A 22,817-nucleotide genomic window follows, 5' to 3' on the forward strand; every position below is an offset into this window, starting at 1 on the left:
ATGCATGTTATTGTGGCTTTGTTAAGCTTTGTCTTCCCAGGAACAGAAACTGCAAGTGGCTTGAGGTGGACTAGACACTGTGGGCTTCAGTATGGAACAGGAACCATACAAGGAGATGGACAAGGAACTGAGAGCTGTCTGCCTTTGAACTCAGGTGACAGTTGGGTAGATTTGGGCAGGAACTGGGACTGTGGAAGAGGAACCATGGAAGCTGAGAGCCTGCCATGAGTGAAAATGAAAAGACCTCTCCTTGGGTATTTAATGCAAACTGAGAAGATCATGATTTAGGTGGCCTAGGGGTGGAGGACTTTGTGCTCTGTATCCTGTACCTTTTCAGGATGATTGAATTAAGGATGACTAGAAACTAATCTCCAATTAAGAAGAAAGAAGACTTTTTGACTGAGAGATTAAGACAATATGACCTAGGGGTGGAGAACCTTGACCTTTGTACTTTGGGTCCATTAAGGAGGCTTGCCTCCTTAAGGATGATTGACTTAAATTCATACTGAATGTTATCTTTTGCTTAAAACTATGTGGCCACTTTAGTGATAAATTAAGTTATAACATTATGAATGCTGTACTTTGATTTCTGTCAATGTTTTGCTTTAATTTACTGCTGAATACATAAAGAGTTCACTATACTATGTAATCACAACCTTGAAGCTGCTTGTGTTTGGCTTTATACTGGGCCACATACCCCACTGAAAATGCCCTCTACAAAGTTATCAGTGATCTCTTATTTGCTAAATCCAATAGCCTTTCCTCAATCCTCATTCTCCTTGACCTCTTTGCAGCCTTGGACATTGTTGATCAGCTTCTTTTCCTTGCTACTCTCTAGGTTTTTGGAACACTACTCTCTCCTAGATCTCTATTTACCTATCTGACTGATCCTTCTCTGTCTCCTTTGCTGGATCCTCATCCATCCCACAAACTCTAACCATAGCTATCCTGGCCTTTGTCCTGGGGCCTCTTCTTTTCTACCTCTATACTATTTAATTGGTGATCTTATCAGCTCCTACCAATTTAATTACTCTCTCTATGCTAATTATTCTCAAATCTACCTATCCTGCCTTAAAAGCTCTGTTCTGACCTCCAATCTCACTACTCTGCCTTTCAAAAATTTCAAACTGGATATCCATTAGACATCTTGAATTCAGCATGTCCAAAACCAATATCATTCCATTTGTCCCCAAACACTTCCCCTGTCCCCTTCTCCCACACATACTCCCTATTACTATGGAGGGCAATACCAAACTTCCAGCTCCACAGGCTTACAACCTAGGTGTGACTTGACTCCTCACTATCTCTCACCCTCCATACACAATCTGTTGCCAAGGCCTGTTGATTTGACCTTTGCAACATCTCCCCAGTGTGCTCCCTTTTCTCCCCTGACACTGCCACCCCTTTAGAGCAGGCCCTCATTATCTCATGCCTGTATTACTGCAATACCCTGCTGGTGGGTCTGCTGCCTCAAATCTTTCCCCATTCCAATCCACACTCCATTTAGTCAGCAAAGTGATTTTCTGAAAGCACAAATCAGACCATGTCACCCCCCCCATTCAATAAACACCAATGACTCCCTATCACCTCCATAATCAAATATGAAATTTTCTGCTTTGCATTCAAGGTTTACCCCCCTTCCTTTCCAATCTTATTACTCCTTCCTCTTACACTCTTCAATTCAGTGACACTGGTTCCTTTCTATTCCACAAACAAGACTCTCTGGTTGTTCCCCCTGCCTGGAATGCTTTCCCTCTTCAATCTTCACCTATAGGCTTCCCTGGCTTCTTTTAAATCCCAACTAAAATCTCATCTTCTACAAACCTTTCCCAATCCCTCTTAATTCTAGTGCTTTCCCTCTCTTAATTATTTCTTATTTATCCTGAATATTGCTTGTTGGTACACATTTGTTTGCTTGCTGCCTCTCCCATTAGACAGTTCTTGAGGGCAGAGGCTATCCTTTGCCTTTTTTTTGTATGCTCACTTCTTAGCACAATGCCTGGCACATAGTAGGAGCTTAATAAATGTTTATTGAGGGGAGGCTAGGTGGCACAGTGAATAGAACACCAGCCCTGGAGTTAGGAAGACCTGAGTTCAAATCCGGCCTCAGACATGTAACACTAGCCATGTGACCTTGGGCAAGTCACTTAACCCCAACTGCCCTGCCTTCCCCCCTCCAAAAAGTAATTAAATAAATAAATGTTTATTGACTGATTGTTTTTTATTTATCCTGGCTGTAGCTCCATTTATCCTGTCCACAGTTTATTTGCTTGTCACTATCCCCATTAGATTGTGAGCTCTTTGAGGGGAAGCACTATCTTTTGCTTCTTTTTTATAAGCCAGTGCTTAGCATAGTGCCTGCACATAGTAGGTGCTTAGTAAATGTTTATGAACTCACTGACTGACTGATTAAAGGTGTAATTTTCTCCCCAATCCAAGTCTACAAATATCTTAGGAGGTCTATGGACCCTAAAATAAATACCCCTGTTTTAAAGAAATGAGGTAATTATCCTGATTATAAAGGTGGGGAAGCTTCATTTTTAAATGTCTTCTTTTTTACTTTCTACTTTATATTTGTATCCTACTCGTCACTTAGCATAGTGTCTAGCATATTTGTTGTTGTTGTTCACTCGTTTTTCAATCATGTTGGACTCTTTATGGCCACAACTAGGGTTTACTTGGCAGAGATACTGGAATGGTTTGCCATTTTCTTCTCCAGCTCATTTTTACAGATGAGGAAACTGGGGCTAACCAGGTTCAGTGACTTGCCCAGGGCCACACAGCTGGTAGTGTCTGAGGCCAGATTTGAACTCAGGAAGATGAATCTTCTGACTCCAGGCCTGGTACTCTACCCATTTTGCTATTTAGCTGTCCTGGCTGGCACAGTCAGCATTTAATAAATGCTTGTTTCACTAAGCTAAGCTGTCCCTTGACCACAGCATTTTCCAATTCCTTTTCTGTTTCTGTATATTTGTTCCTGAAATTCTCTCCATCTAGAATGTCATTTCCACCTTTGCTGCTTTCCCATACTTCAAGGCCCAGCTCCTGTCTCATTTCCTCTCTGAAGTCTTCCATAACTACTCTTGCCTACACTAACTTCCTTTTCTCTAAATTCCTAAAACATGGACAATTTCTCCCACAAAATTTAGTACTTAATCATTTATTATCTTTCATCATTCACTTGTATGGCTTCATGGGTATTAGTCTTTTCTCTCCAAATGTGTTATAAATTCTATGATAGAAAGATCATTCTATACATTTCTTTATCTCCTAATGGGTCCACCATGATGCTAGACACACAGTAGAATCATAGGGTCATAAGATCATAGATTCAAAAAAATGGGAAGGAACCTTTGATTCAATTAAGTTCAATGTCATAATTTTGCAGGGGGGGGGGGAATGAGACCCAGAGAGGTTGTGACTTGTCATTAATTTCTGAGGCAGGACTCAAACCCAGATCTTCTTGCCTACAAATCCAACAAGCTATTCACTATGCATGCTCCCTCTTCAGTTGCTCAGTAAATAATTATTAATTGATTCATCATCAAAAGGGATTTACTATCTCTGGATGAAGCAAAAGAAATACAGAGAGTCACTGTAAATTCTATATAAATTGCTACAGTATAAAAAATAATCCAATATAGGGTTTTGCTGGAGCCAGCTCTTACAGACTGGAAAGCCAATGGTGAAATTGTAATGTGGGCATTTGCACCTCAGAAATCACCAAACATTGTAAATCAGGCATTAATTTATTGCTTTGCTAAATTTAAGTGATAATTTTGCTAAATTTGTGATAACTTTGCTAAATTAAGTCACATTGCTTTGCTAAATGTAAGTTATAAACAAAAATGTTAATAATGCAGATTAGCCTTGAAAATATGTCACTTGTATTTTTTTTTTTTGCTGAGCTAGGTGTTAAGCATTTAAAAGTATATCCCTGAACATAGGTCTCCTGACTCAATCCAGACCACCTGTCATGGCAACCTGGCAGTTAAATTTTTTTAATAGTATCTAATCTAATATACACTATTTGTCAAATCTTAACTACTTGGTTAAGTAAAAATGCACATGGAATTGGCATCCCTTTTCCCACTCTTTACCTGAAATATCATCAGGTCAGTTTTCTAATGAACTGTGAAGCCACCACAGTGATATAAAGTGACAGCCTTTCAAGTCCAGGCTCAGAAATGCCTGCCAACTCTCTAAGTGAGGTTATGACAACCTGTCAGAAACCCGTTCTTTGCCAAGTCATCTCAGAATTAGGGTCAGGCTCTTTGCTGCAGAAATCAGTCACTCTAGGTACACTAATTGAGACCCCAGACACAGTTCTCTGTGGAAAGCCCTTCTGGCTGGCTTATGCATGACAAAGTAACTGTTTGCACCATGGAACCACAAATGATGGCCTGCTTTTTTGCCTCCACTGCTTCCTTGGATACTTGTTCAGTTGTTTTTCAGTCATATCTTGGCCTTAGTGACCCCACTGGGTGATTTTCTTGACAAAGATACTGGAGTGTTGCCATTTTCTTCTCCAGCTCATTTTACAGATGAGAAAACTGAGGCAAATGGGGTTAAGTGACTGACCCAGGATCACACAGGTAGTAGTGACTGAGGACAAATTTGAACTCAGCAACATGACTCTTCCTGACTCCAGGCATGGCACTCTATCCACTGCTCCATCTAACTGCCCTCCGGGGATACTGCCAGAGTGAATTGGGTGTGGTATAAAAACAAAATGGTAACCATGAATACCATCCTCTTTGAATCTATTCATTCAGAGGCCAATTTTTCCCAAATAGACCTATAAAGTTTTCAGGTAGCCACAAGAAAATTCACTAGTCTCTTCACTCTGATCCTAAATCTTATGGCAGGAAATCTTAGAATCCTAGAAATTTCTTTCAATAATAATAGCAACAACAGGGGGAACTGGTGGCACAGTGGATAGAGTGCAGGACCTGAGTCAAAATCTAGCCTCCAACACTTACTAGCTTTATGATCCTAGGCAAGTCACTTAAACTCTGTTTGCCTCAATTTCCTCTTCTGTTAAATGGTAATAATAATAGCACCTCCCCCCCATCCCTGCAAATGAGATATTTGTAAAAGGTACTTAACACAATACTTGGCAAATAGTAGGGGCTATATAATGGCTTATTTCCTTCTTTCCAATAATAAGAATTTATATATTTGTAGCCTTTTACTGTTTCAAAGTACTTATATTCCTCATTTGAACTTTACTATCCTTTATAGTAATATTTCCATGTATCCCATTTTACAGATGAGGAAACTGAGGCTCAAAGACATTTGGTGATTCATTAAAGATTGAAAAGACAGTAAGTACCCCGCTGGGGAAAAAAATCTTTGGAGAAAGCTTCTCTGATAAAGATAAAATTTCTCAAATATGTAGGGAACTGAGCCAAATTTAATATAAGAGACATTCCCCAATTGATAAATGGTCAAGGCATATAAAGAGCCAATTTCCAGAGGATGAAATAGTCATAATTTGGGAAATTCATATTAAAAGAACTCTATGGTACCACCTCACACCCCATCAGATTGGCTAAGATGACAAAAGAGGAAATGGCAACACTGGAGGGGATGTGGGAAAATAGCTACCTTAATGCACTGTCAGCAAACCTGTGAACTAATTCAGCCATTTTAGAAAGCAATTTGGAACTATGCCCCAAAAGTTATTAAGCTATGCATACCCTTTGACCTAGCAATTATACCATTACTGGGTCCATACCCAAAAGAGATCACAAAGAAAAGGAAATTAATCCATATGTACAAAAAATACTTATAGTAGCTCTTGTGGGGGCAAAAAAATGGAAACTGAAGGGATATGCATAGATTAAGGAATGACTGAATAAATTGTATTATGTGAATATGGTGCAATACTATTATGCTGTAAGAGATGATGAAGGGGATGGTTTCAGAAAGACCTTAAATGAACTGATACAAAGTGAAGTAAACAGAATCAGGAGAATAATTTACACAGTAACAGCAGTATTGTAAAAATAATCAATTGTGAAAGACAATTCCAATCAATATAATCATCCACCACAGCTCTGAAGGACTTATGATGGAAAATGCTATCCACTTCCAAATAGAGAACTGATGGACTACAGATTGAAGCATTTTTTCACTTTCTTTTTTTTGCTTTTTTTTGACAAAATATAGTTAATGCAGAATTTTTTTTGCATGACTTCATATTTGTAATGGATGTTATATTTTTTACCATCTCAATTTGTGGGATAGGATGTTAGGGGAGGGAGAGAATTTGTAACTGAAAATAAAATAAAATTGAATTTTTAAAAAGAGGGAAAATATGGTAGGCACCAGAACATGGATTTCAAAAACGGTCCCCTTAAAAAAGGCTGCAGATCACATTTCATTAAAATTCTTACCAATTTACAGTAGGGCTTGTTTTAAGCTCTTCCACCTGCTGTGAGCCTTAGCCAATTTTCATGGTTGTTATACAGAAATCTAATTAAACTACACCTGACTAATCTACCTAATGCCCATTTCATAGATTTGGAAACTTGTGCACAGATTGGTTAAGCAAAACTCAGGACCACTTGGTTTATGGCAGAACATGTAATAGAACCCAAATAGACTTTACTCAAAATTTTCACAGCTAGAAGATCAGTAAAGCCAGTAAAACCAGAGTCTACTGAGTTGTCTTGGGATGCTATTGAGAGGGTGAGAAGAGGATAATCTGGAATGAAAAGCAGAAAGTCCAAAGTCTAGCAGGAAAGCTAGAATAAGTTCATCTAGAATTAAAGTCAACATTTCATTCTCAGATCTCTAGGATCCATAGATCAACAGAAATCAGATCTACAGAGACCTGAAGGAAACCCAGAAACTGGGTTTGTATTGGATCTGGAGAAAAATATGCTTGCTCAGAGATTTCCAGACCCAGGCTTGTTTTCAACTTTACCTTCATAGCACTTCCAGTGTCTCTGTGAGACCTCCTGCACTGATAGTTATGAGATATGTGCACCAAGTACCTCTTTCCTGATGACTTCCCTAGGCCTTTAGAAGAAAGATTTGCACATGTAGGTCATTGGCAGGGATGTGCTCTAACCAGATTGCATGAGTATTTGCACCTTGGAAATTGGCAACTGCTAGAAATCAGGGCTTGATTTATTATTCTATTAATTGTCTAGACCTAAGAAATTGTCAGTAATGCAGATTAAACTTTAAAATGTGTGCATATATGTTTATTTTTCCAGAGAGCCCAGTTGTTAAACATTTATCAGCACACGTTTAGTCACAGGGTCATGAGAACATAGATGTTGAGCTAGAAAGGAGCTTGCAGGCCAATTCATACATTCCCTTCATTTTATAGATTAGTAAACAGACCTAGAGAAAAGTAGTCGTCCTAAATTCAAAAATATCATGAAATGGCAGAGCCAGGACTGAAGCTCAGCACATGATCTCAGGTCTAGTACTTCTTTTTTTTTAATGATATTTTTTTCTCAACACAGCAGTCAATGACTATAGTAATCTACTGTTTGATAAACCCAAAGACCCCAGTTTGGGGGATAAGAACTCATTATTGGACAAAAACTGCTGGAAAAACTGGAATATAGTATGGCAGAAACTGGGCATAGACCATTATCTAACACCATATAAAAATCAAGTCTAAATGGGTGCATGATCTAGATATGAAGGCTGATACTGTAAGCAATCTGGGAAAGCAAGGAATAGTTTACCTGTCAGATTTATGGAGAGGGGAAGACTTTATGACCAAACAAGAATTAGAGAGCATTATAAAATCCAGAACAGATAATTTTGATTATATTAAATTGAAACATTTCTGTACAAACAAAGCCAATGTAACCAAGATTAAATAGGGAAGTAGAAAATTGGGAAAGAATTTTTACAACCAGTGTCTCTGATAAAGGCCTTATTTTTAAAATATACAGAGAACTGAGTCAAATCTATAAGAATACAAGTCATTCCCCAATTGATAAATCAGGATATGAACAGGCAGTTTTCAGAGGAAGAAATTAAAGATATCTATAAGCATATGAAAAAATGCTCTAAATCACTAGTGATTAGAGAAATTCGAATCAAAACACCTCTGAGGTACCATATCTCACCGGTCAGATGACAAAACAGGAAAATGACAAATGCTGGAGAGGATGTGGAAAAATTGGAACCCTAATGCATTGTTGGTGGAGTTGTGAACTGATTCAACCATTCTGGAGAGCAATCTGGAACTATGCCCAAAGGGTTATAAATAATTTCATACCCTTTGAGCCAGCAATACCACTTGTAGGGTTGTATCCCAAAGAGATTATAGAAGTGGGAGGAAGACCCATATGTACAAAAATATTTATAACAGCTCTTTTTGTGGTGGCAAAGAATTGGAAATTAAGGGGATGCCCATCAATTAGGGAATGGCTGGACAAGTTGTGGTATATGAATGCAATATAATACTATTATGCTATAAGAAACGAGGAGCAGATGGACTTTATATCTACCTGGAGAGGCTTATACAAACTGACGCTGAGTGAGAAGAGCAGAACCAGGAGAAATGTACACAATTACAGACACAACATATGTGTGACGACCAACTTTGATGGACTGGACTCTTCTCAGCAATGCAGGGTTATAAGACAATCCCAAAAGACTCAGGATGGAGAGAGAAGTCTACATTCAGAGAAAGAACTAGAAAGAACAGTATTTGAATGCAGATTGAAACAAACTACCTGCTCTCTTTCTTTTTCTTATTTGGTTTTGTTTCCTCTTTCCCATTGTTCATTCCATCCATTACTATAACCTGACTAATGTCTACTGTGAAAGTATTTGAAGATCCTATACTTAATTGCATGCCGCCATGTGGTGGGGGTGGGGGGGGGGGTAAGAAAGGGAAGGAGAGAAAATTTGAAACTCAAGGGATTGTGGAACTGAATCTTGTAAACTAAAAGTAAACAAACAAATTAATAGACCAAAAAAGAAAAAAATGATATTTTTTTTCTCAGATACAAAACCAATTTTTAACATTCATTTTTTTAAAAAGTTTTCAGTACCAAATGCTATCCCTCCCACCCTCCTCTCCCTACTCCTTGAGACAGTAAGCAACCTGACAAGTTATACATGCAGTTTTCCTTCTGCTGTACCAATCTTTCTCCTAATCGGTTAAACTAGGATGAGCACATGAAGATTCTGGGAAGATTCCCATAGAAGACCTTCATGCTGCCAGTCAAACAAGTAGTGTTCTTGACATATCTCCATTGTGAACCCAGTATGTTCCAGTCCACAAATTCCTCATGACTACCTATAATTATTAATAGTGGATATTGTTCAGCCAAACTTAATGTGTGATCTTTGTGGATTTACTGGATCAGGGGCTGGGTAGGACCCAGTGAGTATATATGGAAAGGCCTGTATAACCATGAAGGGACTTATGCTCCTATTTTTCAATTTCCAGGAGAGATATGAGACAGAGGTGCTTCACTGATAACCATATGTTGTCCCCTACTCATGAGGATTCTCCTTAAGTCTGGTAGCTGTTTTCAGCCCATTTGTAGGTGACTTTAATGGTATCCTAGATAGGCACATGTACACAGCCTTTGGTTTGTTTTAGTGGGGAAAACATTGGAAGTGGAGTTAAAGAAGCTGGGTTCCCACCTCGTCTCTGCCATTGCTACCTAAAGAATTTGGGCAAGTCTCAACCTCTGTGGGCCTCAGTTTCTTCAACTCTAAATTTAAAAGGTTGAACTAGCTGACTTTTAGTAGCCTTTCTATCTTTAAATTGATGATCTTATAACCCTCCAAGGATTATTCGATTGCAGTATAGAAGTAAAAACAGAGAAGTGCCAGGAATAGAAACTCTAATTCCAAAAGATAGGAGGGTTTGTTCTCAGTGGATGTGTTCATGAGTGAACAAAACAGCAGTGATCCATCCTGCTGATGGAATATATGACAATCTCATTATTGTTTAAAGATAGTATTTTCTAATTGCAAATTTGTAGAACAGCAAAGTTTTACCCAGCCAAAAAAAAACTACCCTAAAGGATCTTATTTATTTCAAAAGTATAAACTAAAATAAATAAACAACAAATAACTTCTTCCTCCAGCATCCTGATCCTCCCATCCCTACCCCACCCCCTCTCAGTTCCCTTAGGTGTGAACTCTCAATAACCACACTCCTAGAGGCTGAGGCTAAGCAGAGAGGAAGCATTAAGGAGGGCATTTGGGGAAAATTTAATGGAGGGAAAACAAAAAGCAATATTTTCATCATATCAAGGGAAATTCAAATATCTAGGTATCTGCTGAAGTATTTTGATCTACATCAAAATCAGAAGAGGAAATATTCTTGACTTGCCTTATGATAATTTAATCCTTCAAAAGGTATGGAAAGTAATCATGGGAAATTGCACCATGGACCTTATTTGAACCAATAAGAAGGGACTAGATGTTGAAAAGGAAACGATGAGAACTTCTATATGGAGCAACCTCAATGTCAGAGTTCAGATTAGAGAAGAGGAGGAAAGATGAACATAGTTTTTGTTATTGTTGTTTCAGTCATGTCCAACTCTCTATGACACCATTTGGGGATTTTCTTGGCAAAGATACTGGAGTGGTTTACCATTTCCTTCTCCAGTTCATTTTACAGATGAAGAACTAAGGCAAGTGACTTGCCTAAAGTCACATAGCTAGTATGTGCCTGAGGCCAGATTTGAACTTATGAAGATGAGTCTTTCTGCTTCCAAGCCCAGTGCTCTATCCACTGCAACACCTAGTTGCCTTTGAGAATAGTTTTATATGAGTCCTCATTTGGGGAGAGTAAATTTCAAAGAGTTCAGAGAAAGGATAGTTGGAATCTCATGGCTACAATCCTACAAAGGAGGTCAGCCTGGAAGATATGGAAAGCTCTCAAAAATAAAATATTTAAGACACCAATGAACACCTTTGCAATTAGAGTTGGACATGTTTAAAGAGAAGAATGTGATGGATTTTATCAATAGTCACATGAAGAAAAAAGTCCCAAAACACAAGTAACAAGAAAAATGAAAATGGAAGCCACATCAAGGTTTAACTTCTCATCAATCAAATAGACAAGATGATAAAAGAGGAACATAGTTAATGTCTGAGGAGCTATGAGAAAACAGGCAAACTAATATACTGTTGATGGTGTTTTGAATTGTATCAACTATCCTGGAAAACAATTTGGAATTATGTGAGAGAAGTTACTAAACTGTTCATACTCTTTGATGGAGTAACCTCTATATGTACCCAAAGGAAATCAAAGGCAGAAAGAAATAGAACAAAATATTCATAGCAGCATTTTATTTAGAAACACAAAATCGGAAACTAAGTATGTGTCCATAGAATGTGAAATGAATGAATAAAATTTGTGGCATACAAATACTATCATGTAGGAAGAAGTAACAAATTAGATGAATTCAGGAAAAGAACACAGGAAGAGCTGAAGAAAAACAAAGAAAAAACAAGATAATGATATGTAGAATGATTATAATAATGTAAATGAAAATAACTCTAAAAGGCATTTGATCTTAGAGTAAATCTAACAACCAACCTTGGTTACAGTTAAGAGATGATAAAAAAAATTTCCCTCCTTTTAATAAAAAGATGGGTGATGATAGGTGTGGGATGTTGCATATTTTGTCTGATAGTGTTTGTTGATTGGGCTTAAGTGTTTGTTATTATTATTTGGGTTTAAGTATTTGTTACAAAAGGAGGTTCCTTTGGGGTCAGGGTTGACTGTGATTTTTTTTTTAAAGCATTAATAGAACTTCTTAAGAAGAGATCAATGTGAATACACAGGGAACACATCAACCAATTTAAGAGGAGCATAGCTACCAAGATTAACACGGTCCCACTGTAATCTGCCCTTGTCCAAACACAATCTGGAGAATTACATTCAATTCTGGTCACCACAGTTTAGGAAAGACATTGATAGTGTAATAGAGGGACTGGCCAACCTCAGCCCTTCTGAGCATGTTCTGTATGCTAAGCCAATGCAATGTCCACATGGAGGAGGCTAGGAGCTTGCTTCTAGGAAGAGTTCTGCTCCCCAGTTCAGAGTATGCACATACAGTATATTGTTACTGGTCTGCTTAATGTGTGAAGAGAAGCCTTTCAGTTGGCTGCTAAGAAATAAGAATGCATTCATAAAGGGACTAATAAGTCTAACTTTGTTTTTTTCCTGCTTTTCAGTAATGGTGAATTGGGAAAATATATGCCCTCCTGCACTCTGAAAGGTCAGAAGGGTGAACTACTGTAAGTCCTGTGACTGAATTCCAAGTCAGAATTTGCTGCCAGTTAAGGTGCCAGCACCCTCCAAAGTGATTTTTTCCAAAATTCATGCCTGACCAGGTCATGCCCCTACTCAACAAACTCTAATGGTTCCCTATGGAATCTGTCTGGCATTTAAAGCCTTCTTCTTCCTACCTTTCTAGTCTCCTTGCACCTTATTCCCCTCCTAACTCTTCATTCCAGCATTGTTATTCCAAACATATCATCTACCATCTCCCATCTCCATGCTTTTGTATGATCTATCATGTCTAGAATGTATTCTATACTCACCTCCAACTCTAAGAATCTCCAATTTCCTTCAAGACTCAGTTCAAACATCTTTTTCCTGATTCCCCAGATGCTAGAATGACCTCTCACAAAGCTACCTTGCATTCATTTCACATACGTTCCATATCATACTTACGTGCATCTCTGGTGCCGCTCCCATTAGAATGTAAGCCCCTTGAGTACAGGGACTGTTTCACTTTTGTCTTTGCGTCTCCAGCATTTGGCACAGTGCCTCCCACATAGCAAATGCTTATCAAATTCTTGTGGACTGATTGACTGCTGATATGGGAGGCCAAGAGGAAGATACAAGAAAGGATTACTTAGGTGAATGAATCAATTATAATGACAATGGAGAGAAAGTAAACAACAATTGTTTGGTCCTGTTTTCTCTACCAAGCTTGTATCATCTTTGCATTGGAAAGGACAGAATATACATAGTGAATAGAGTTGAAATGATAATAAGAACTCTTTGCTATACTTAATGAGTTAAAGTACCAAGATCCAGATGAGCTATGTCCCAGGATATTTAAAGAATTAGTCAATGTGATTGCTGAGACATAACCACTGATCCTTAAAAGACTGTGGAAAATAGGATGGATGACTCAAGATTAGAAATGGGTAAATGTCCCAATTTTCAAAAAAGGAAAGAGAACAGACAGTGTTCAAACCATAGGCCAGGGAGCCTAATTCTAGAATATATCATTAAAGGAGTGGTTTCTGAGCATTTAGAAAGGGTAGTGGTGATTACTAAGAACCAAAATTATTTCAGAAAGAGCAGCTATACCAAACTAAATTCTTTTCCAATTCTTGACAAGATTTATTTACTAAATTGGTGGATCAGTTGAATTCATACCTGGATTTCAGAAAGAAGAAAAAACAACAAAATTTCTCATCCTATCCTTCTTGACAAAATGAAATACATGGGCTAGATAATAGCAGTCAGGTGGATTTAGAAGTGGTTTAATGATCAGATCTATAAAATAATTATTAATGGATCAATAGCAACTTGGAGGAAATTCTGCAAGTAAACATCTGTCCCTGTCAAGGTGTAAAGAAGGGACTGAGTCACTGGAATAAGCAAGATACTAGTCCCAATCATTCAGGGAAAGCCATAATTAAAGTTATTAAGTCAGTACTTTTTATCTAGAAGAAAAAGTGAAAAGTAGACATCAAAATCACTGGCATGTCATTGACAGGAAAGCATGAATAGGTTAATTTCCTTCAAAATAAAAACAAAATCAAGGTTTATTACACATAAGGAATCTACAGAGATCAGAGTGGGGTTCTATAGGGCTTACACTCAAACCTCATGGCATGACTATGTTATCTTCTGTGAAGGCTGGCTAGGGCACAATAATAAAGAGTGCCTACACTGCATTGCCAATAGCTTCTGGTTTTTTTTTCCTACAAGGTTCAGCCAGATTTATCTGGGACTAAGCCAATCCCATAAATTAGGCCAAGTTTTTTTCTAAACCAAAAAGAGGAAAAAGTTGGCAGAGTTTGGAGCCTCTCCTTAGAAACAATGTCATCAGTAGCTGGTTATGGGATTTCCATCCCTAGAATCTCTCTTGAGACACCAATGTTGGCCATCTATGGATGAGGATATTTTCCAATTGTCAGTGTGACTGGGAAACCAAGTGGTTGGCTTCCCTTCCATTGGAGTAGATATAGTGAAATATTAGAAACATTGTTCTTAAGGCCAAATGTGTGACAGAGAGAAAAGAGTTACCAAGGAAAACTTCTCTTGGTTTGTAGGTCACTGACTCTCCCTGAGTTGTGAAGAGTGGGAACCCCAGGATGAAACAGATCTGGTTGGGCTCCAGGATGCTAAGGAATCTTCCTATTCTCAATGGAAGGAAACTCTATCAATTCATCTCAGTCCTGCTCTAGGGCACTGTGGTGTGTTAGAAAGAAGACTGGACTTGAAGTCAGAAAGCCTATAGCTGATAGCCTATTACCAATACTATCCTAACCAACTTAGTAAACTGAAAAGATAATTTCATATTTCTTGCTCTCTATTTTCTATAAAATGAAAGGACTACACTAGAGGAAATTAGACTAGAGAGGGTCCCTTCCATCCCTAACATTCAATGTCTATATCTATTGACCATGCCACTCTATGTGTGCATGTATAGCGGTAGGTGACTAATAGTGACTATTGAAACCTGATCTCTAATAACCCAGTCTGTGCATATGCTGAAAGGAAGAGTCTCTCCCTCATTCCATGTTTTCCCCTAGAATATCAGGGGAAGCAGTGCAAATAACTGCCATTCAGCAATCTTGGGGACAGCTCAGGTCTGACAATGATAAAATGACATTTTGTTATTGAGTGGTATCTGACAAATTCACCTCTTGCTTCTATTCCCTCATTGATATGAATTCATTCAAGGCAGGTCAATAATGAAGTGCATTTGCTCCCCACCCCAATAATTAGATAGCCTAGGGGTTATGGCAAAGGTTTGATGTTCCCTACATTAGGAGGCATGCCCAGGAATTCACTAAAAAGTCATGTAATCCCTTCACCCCATTGCTGCCTCCTGGTCAAAGTGCAAATCCTTTGGACAATATTTGAATCCTTGTGCTGAATTCTCATTGCCCTGCTGATGCAACCTCTGACTTGACATATCTCAAGCTCCAGTTTCTTCAGAGCAGCAGTAAGGATCACTCAATTTAGACCTCAGGAATGATAACATTAGCACTCTGGAAATGCCCCCTTGGGATATTTATCAAACTACTTTTAGTTGCATTTAGTTAGATGGGAGACAGTATGTCATAGGATCAATGTTAGAGTTAAAAGGAAGCTTGGAGATTGTCTAATCCAATTCTTTCATTTTACAGATGATAGAACTGAGATCCATTGAAGGCACATGACTTATCTAAGGTCTTATAATGAGCCAATGGCAAAGCCATGACCAGACTCTGGTTTTCTGATGCCACCTCCAATGTTCTTTATACTGTGCCATGTTGTAGGATACCCTTAGCCAAAGAAAGATTCTGCTGAGGTTGGTAATTTTAAGACAAAGACTGCCATTCATGTGTTTCTTATCTGAGTTTTGTCATTCTTGAGTTGCAAGTGAAAATAATAATCAACCAAGGAAGACCCAAGAAAATATTATTACCAAGCACTTTCAGAAGGTATAAACGGCTACATCAGTGTATCAAAATAGCAGCAACTACTATTTCTTTGTCTCTGCATCCCACAGATGTCCCAATGTCTCACACTGCAAGACAGGCCTTTGATAAAGAGAATCCCGGGGCGTCAGAAAACTCCCTGATAAACACTGTGTTTATAATGTTAGTCTGACTATCAGTGCCCAAAATAGAAGCCAACCTCTATAATAACAATTCCTCATCTTTTATCACCAAGTGGGCTGGAAAAGTTTTCTAGAAGACTGGAAATTCACTGCATGGGGAGGAGAGTTGTTCATTTAGGGGACCACCAGCATAAGCAAACTTCTCCATAATCAGGGACACTGCTAACCCTTCCCTTCTTATCAGATATTCTGAGTGGGTTGCCTTGAGAATGGAAAGGAAATGACAGAAGAGAATAGTTCTCTAAAAACAAAAGTAAGCTTTATCCAGAAAGCCACTTCAAGGGAATAAAAATAAGTGGAAAATGTTAGTCAACATAAAATCAGGAGATGGAGAGGTGAGAAGAGGAAGGAGGGAGCAGGATATGGGGAAAAGTTAATCTATTAATCCTACCTGGCACTGAAAGACAGAAGAATGCTTCTCACTCGAGATTTTCAAAATGTTTACTGTAGATTAAGTTCACTAATTAAAAACACTCTACCCCCACCTCACCCAGGAGGGGCATGAAAAATGTACTTACTTTTGTTTTCCACCTTAGAATGGGGAAAGTGAGGTACAGGAGTGTTTATGATAAGAAATTTTCCAATGATCACACACTAAGTAAGTGGAAAATCGAGGATTAAAACAGTTATCCTAATCTTTAAAACTAGCTGATGGTGTTCACTCCTCTCCCTCCTCATGGGCTTCCCCAGGAAGGCAGTTAAAATAAACAGCCCTCTTGAGGACTACTACGGTATTTCATCACAAATCCTCCTTACTGATGTAAGAAGGCACTTGTACTTAGTTTGCTGAGGTTAACACAATGACCTCATACATTCTCTGGAAGTGACCCAGTGAGCAATATTGTTGTCCTCACTTTATAGATGGAAAATGTGAGGCATAAACAAGAAAACTAAGTTACTGGTGTCCAATGATGAGTCAGTAGCAGAAACAAAACTAGGAAAAAAAGTTACTTCAGAAGGGCCCTTTTGGCTGAATGCATAAGGAAGGGTAGGAACAAGACTTATCATTTCATTCATATGAGCAGCTCCAGGACAAAGAAACTTCAGCAACTAGAAGTTATTCCTTTCTCTGCAACTTGGGACTGCAGAATCATGGATTTAGAGCTAGAAGAAAATTTTGAGTCTGACTTCATTTTACAGATGAGGAAACCGAGGCCTAGAGGTTAAGTCATTCATCCTGGGTCACCCAGTCAGTATGTCAGAGGCCTGATTCTGAGGCCAGCTCTCTATCCACTCTCCAGGGCTGGGGAACCTGTGGCCTTGAGGCTGCATGTGGCCCTCTAGGTCCTCAAGTGCAGCCCTTTGAATGAATCCAAACTTCACAGAACAAATACCCATAATAAAAGAATTTGTTCTGTAAAACTTGGACCCGGTCAAAAGGTTGCACCCCAGGACCTAGAAGGCCTTTAGGTTCCCCACCCCTGCTACCATCCTTTGTCTTGCAGTATGGCTAAATGTATATGCATAAATATATGCAAATGAAAAAGTATACATGCCAATGTGTATATGTACATAAATACGTATGTGTTTATGAAGAGGTAGAATGCATAGTAGTTAGTCAGTCTTAAAGCAAGGAAGACATGGGCTCAAATCCTGCTTCTGGCACATGTTGGCTGTGTGACTGACCAAATTAGCTTAATCTCTTGTGTTCTAATCAACTCTGTGAAACTACAAGGTGCAGAGAAGATGCTTATTTACATTGATATACACCAAACAGTTACCTAAATTAATAAATTCACAGATCTAGTCCCTGTCCCTATGAAGATATAATAACTAGTATTAATACAGAACTTTAAGGTTTGCAAAGCACTGTACATGTTATCTCATTTGGTCCGCACAAGAACCCTGTGAAATAGGCATTGCTATTACCCCCCTTTTGCAGATAAGGAAACTGAGGATAAAAGAGGTTAAGTGATTTGCCCAAGTCACACAGCTACTAAATGTGAATTCAGTGCTTTTAGCCACTGTGCCACCTGGTTGCCTAGGATTAGATAGATAGATAGATAGATAGATAGATAGATAGATAGATAGATAGATAGACGGATAGACGGATGGACAGATGGATGAATGGACAGATAGACAGACAGACAAATAGATATGAGATAGATATTTCATATATATAAAACATATGCTAAAACTTTGTTCAATTTACCATTCAAACTCTATCTGTATCTCTGACTCATTGTATGTGTCTCTCTCTCTCATCTCTCTTGTCTCCACCTCCGTTTCTGTCTCTCCATTTTTCTGTCACACACTCTCACGTGCGCGAACACACACACACACACACACATACGGACTCTCCAGTACGTTCAATGGGTCATCCCTCCACCAGTGCAGATTGTGATTCCTTCCCAACCCAACCCATGCAATTCTTGTTCATGTTGTTGTTTAGTCATTTTTCAGTTGTATCCAACTCTTCATGACTCCAATCAATGCTTTTTTTTTTTCTTTTTGGAGGGGGGAAGGTAGGGCAATTGGGGTTAAGTGACTTGCCCAAGGTCACATGGCTAGTTTTTGGTGTTGTGTCTGAGGCTAGATTTGAACTCAGGTCTTCCTGACTCCAGAGCCAATGCTCTATTCACTGCACCACCTAGCCACCCCTTCCAATCAATGTTTTCTTGACAAAAGTATTGGAATGATTTGCTGTTTCCTTCTCTGCTTCATTTTACAGATGAGGAAACTGAGGTAAACAGAGTTAAGTGACTTGCCCAGGGTCATACAACTAGTAAGTGTCTGAGGCCAGATTTGAAACTCAGGAAGATTCATCTTCCTGACTCCAGGTTTGTATCACCTAGATGCCCCCCCCCAATTCTTGCTTACATCTTCCCATAAAACCTAACCAAGATATCAATCTTACCTTATTCTCTAGAGGTCTTCTATTGGTCCTTTTAATATTTCATGGCTACCAGTACACCACTCAGGTTGTCCATCTATTATCTTTTATATAAATAGCCCACCTCCCACTTTCTCCACTCTTACACAGGATCACACCTAGACCTAGAAGAAAACCCAGAGGTCATGTGTTTGACTATCTTCAATTCTTCAATTCTAACCTTACATTTATTGGTAGTACACTGCAGCCTAGTCATACTCACCCTTCATCTTTTCTTTTTTTCTTTTTAAGCAATTGCGGTTAATTAACTTGCTCAAGGTTACACGGCCAGTTATTTCTGGGTGTGGTGCTGAGTGTCTGAGCCCGATTTGATCCCCAGGTCATCCGGACACTGGGGCCAGTGCTCTTACTCGCTGTGCTACCTAGCTGCCCCACACCCTTCATCTTTTCATTGTCTTTGGGGTCATCTGTAATTTTGATACTTCCAAGACTGAGGTGTTGTTCAGTGTTCAGTCATAAAGCATCATTGAGAGTATACTGATATTAAAAGACAGATCTGGGTGACAGAGTACAGCTACTTAGGATCACTGAAAGCATGTATAATTTCCTAAATTTGATGCAGTTTTGGCCTAGTTCATTATCCATTTGAAGCACCTGTCTAGGGTTTATGACCAAAAAAAAAAAGGCTGTGAAGGATGAGTCTTTTGGCCACAGCACCCCATGTATCAGGAAAAACTGTACTATAGGTATACCTTAATGTCATAGACATGTTTCAGAAAAGTTGTATGAAACACAATAGATACTAATAGTAACTGAGTCTCATCTGTCAAGTGAATACTTTAAATGTTCACTACTGAAAGGACTCATAAGGTAAATCCTTTTGTAAAACAGAGAACCCTTTCCTCTGTCTTACAAATCTGAATTTTCCTATAACACCTTTCTACTAAGCACCTGGATGATAAGAAGCATGATTCATCATTAAACACTTTAACCAGAGCTGTTGGTTAATGTGGGAAACTCTCTTTTTCTACCTCCAACATCAGTGAAGGAAATAGTGGGAAAGCTCACTTAATCTAGAGAAGAGGAATGTCATTAGAATCATTGACTCTAAGAGCTGGAAAGCACAGAAGAGATGTTTTGTTCCAACACTCTCATTTTACAAATGCTAAAACTGGAGGGAGTTTAAGGGATTTGCCCAAAGCCACATGGGCACTGTCAGAAGTGGGATTTGAACTCAGGTTCTCCAGCTCTAAGGCTAGTGATCTTTACATTGTACCAGGTAAGAGAGGTGACTTAGTAGCATGGTCATGGGCAATTTTTGAACAAAGGCTGAGCATTCCTAAGGGGATTGAGACAGAGAATATTGCAGCATGATGAGTTCAGCCAGTCATAAGAGAGATCATTTTGACTGTTAAAGGTAAGTGAATGCATAATAATATTGCCCAGAAATATAGAACTGACATTCTCTAGCCTGGGTTGTGTAGTATTGAACCTGACTGGCAGTAGAGGAGCAACCAAGTGACCTGAGGAGGAGAGAAGGGAAAGGAGGGGAGGTGAAAGAATGGAGTGGAGAGAAAAGAGGAGAGAAAAGAGAGGAAAGAGGGGAAGGGAGTGGAGAGGAAGAAGAGGAGGGAAGAGGAGGGGAGAGAGTGGAGGAGAAAAGAAGGAGATGGAAAATATCTCTGCAATTCCAGTCTAGCAAACAAATATTGAACTCATTCTAAACAGGTGGTAGAAACTTGAGTATTACAGGTGTACAGAGAAATCCTAACATCACACAGATAAATTAGGGGGTGATTATTTACGCTACGAAAACAGTCTGTGCTTCACTGAAGAATTCTTTCACAATAGCTAGTTCCCTTAAATAGAAACCTCCTCCCTAGATCTCCTTAAGTATTTCCATATCATTAACTACATAAAAAAAACTTAAAGATATCAAGAGTCCCATCCATCAAAGATTAATCTGGAAAAAAGATAAAGCACACCTGAAAAAAAAATCTTGTAAATGACAAGAAAAATTAGAACTTAAATTAGAAAAGTTGACTGGCAATTTTTTTCCAGGAAAACATTTATTGCAAAGCAGGGTATACCAGCATAGCTCTACTTCACTGGAGAGAAAATGGGGGGGGGGGTGTAAAAATTAATCGTGTCTACCAAGAGCTTTAAGATTTTCTAATGAAAGACTGATTCTGATGTTTCTTTTTTTTATCATACCTGCTAAAATTATGCTAGTTTCCTATTAAACTATTTTCTGAGAATCACCAGATCTCAGAGTTGGAAGGTACCTCAGAGGTCATTTACTTCCATTTATATTTAATGATTTTTTTAATGGCCTTTAATTATATTGTCAAGAAGTAAATTCACATTATCTGTCTAGGGCTTATTTCTCAAGTTCCCCTCATTAAGCAGAACACATGTCTGTTTCACCTAAAAAAAAACCCTCTTTTCCTGCTCCAATATGTGAAGAAAGGACTTTGTAAACCTTCATGGGCTTCTATGAATGTGAGCTGTTCTGAGAGCCCAGTAGAGAATAGGCACTGAGAATTCCATAAGAGACTTCAGAACAAGGTTCTGTGACCCAAAAGTTTGGACTGTTACATAATCCTAAACCATGAGTTGATTTTGGTGTCAAACACCAGCAGCTGAATTAGCTGGGTAAATCAGACCCCATCTCTCTGTGCACCCCTGCACAGGGAAGGCTTAGACATGGAGATAGTCTGAACTGAGGCAAGCCAAGGGAATTCCATTCCATTTAACCTCACAGGCACTGACTGAACACCTACTATAAACCAGGTTCTGTGCTAGGCACTGAGCATGCAAAGGTAGAAAAACAAAAAAATTCTTGACTTCAAGGAGTTTATATTTCTGCTGGGAGTAGTGGGAACAACAGATAGATAAACATGCAAAATAGTTTTGGATTAGATTGTGATTTCTTAAATATAGGGAAATCCTGAGCTGTATTTGAAAGAAGTTAGAGATTCTGAGGCAGAAGAATGCATTCCAGCCTTGGGGGATAGCTCAGGCAAAGGGCTGATGGAAGATGAAGTGTCATATAACAAGAGCAGAAAGTAGGTGAGTTTGACCAGAATGTAGAACACAGAGGGAAGTGAAATAAACCTACAAAGAAAGGTGGGAGTGAAAGTAAAGGGCTTTAAATGCCAAACAAAGAAATTCATGGTTAGTTGTTGGACTATGGGTATGGACTATCCCAACTAGGAAGTAGAAATGGTGCCTAAGGGAAAAACAGTTGGAATAGACTAAGAGGTGTCCATGTTGGAGATGACATTATTGTGAGGGCAATGAGAAACTGGCTTATGAGGTACTTGAAGGAGGGAGGGGATTATGCCAAAGATATAGAAAAAGTTTCAAATTTCATTAATATCTTTCCCCAAAAAGGTGACCAAGAAAACATCAATACCTACTGATATATATTCCTGCTTTCCTATCTATATAAAATTTTTAGGAGTATAATTTATATTTGCATCAAGTATATCCTTGATAAGGGTATTAATAGAGAACAGCAATATTGCACAATAATATACATCTATCACAAAATTCTACTGAACCAGTAGAGATCTAAATCAAGATCCCACTGAGTTCATTGATTATTGACTATTTTTTAAAAGCATCTGATTCAGTAGAGCAAAACTTCCTTAAGGGCTCTCCTCCAACAAGATATCTCCCATGTACATATCAAAATTACACCTAGCATAATTAGTGGTCAATGACATTTGTTGAGAAACCATAGGACTTGGCTTCAGATTGGATAGAAAGGAGGGAAGAATCCATAATGGCTCCCAAATTTCTCTCATCAGATATGTCTCAATCCTACAAGCTCCACATAAAGAATCCCCACACTTACCATCCTCTCCTTGCCTGGTGACTATCTTTCATTGTCAGGAAAGCCATGTTCACAGAATAGATTCACCTCCATTTTGGAGGGAAAGTTTTAAAGCAGAAGTATACATTACAGAGAATACTACATTTCAATTGGTTAACTCTGTTTTCTTACTGTCAAATCAGCTCCATTCTACTCTTCACCCTTCCCCTACCAAGTGCTCAGGATAAAATTGGCAGCAAACATCAATGGGTTTTAGGAAGAATTCCAGGTCTCC

Source organism: Petaurus breviceps, unplaced genomic scaffold (assembly GCF_028583685.1).
Source record: "Petaurus breviceps papuanus isolate PSGF00001 unplaced genomic scaffold, PetGlider_PUasm1.0 90650, whole genome shotgun sequence".
Taxonomy (NCBI): Eukaryota; Metazoa; Chordata; class Mammalia; order Diprotodontia; family Petauridae; genus Petaurus; species Petaurus breviceps.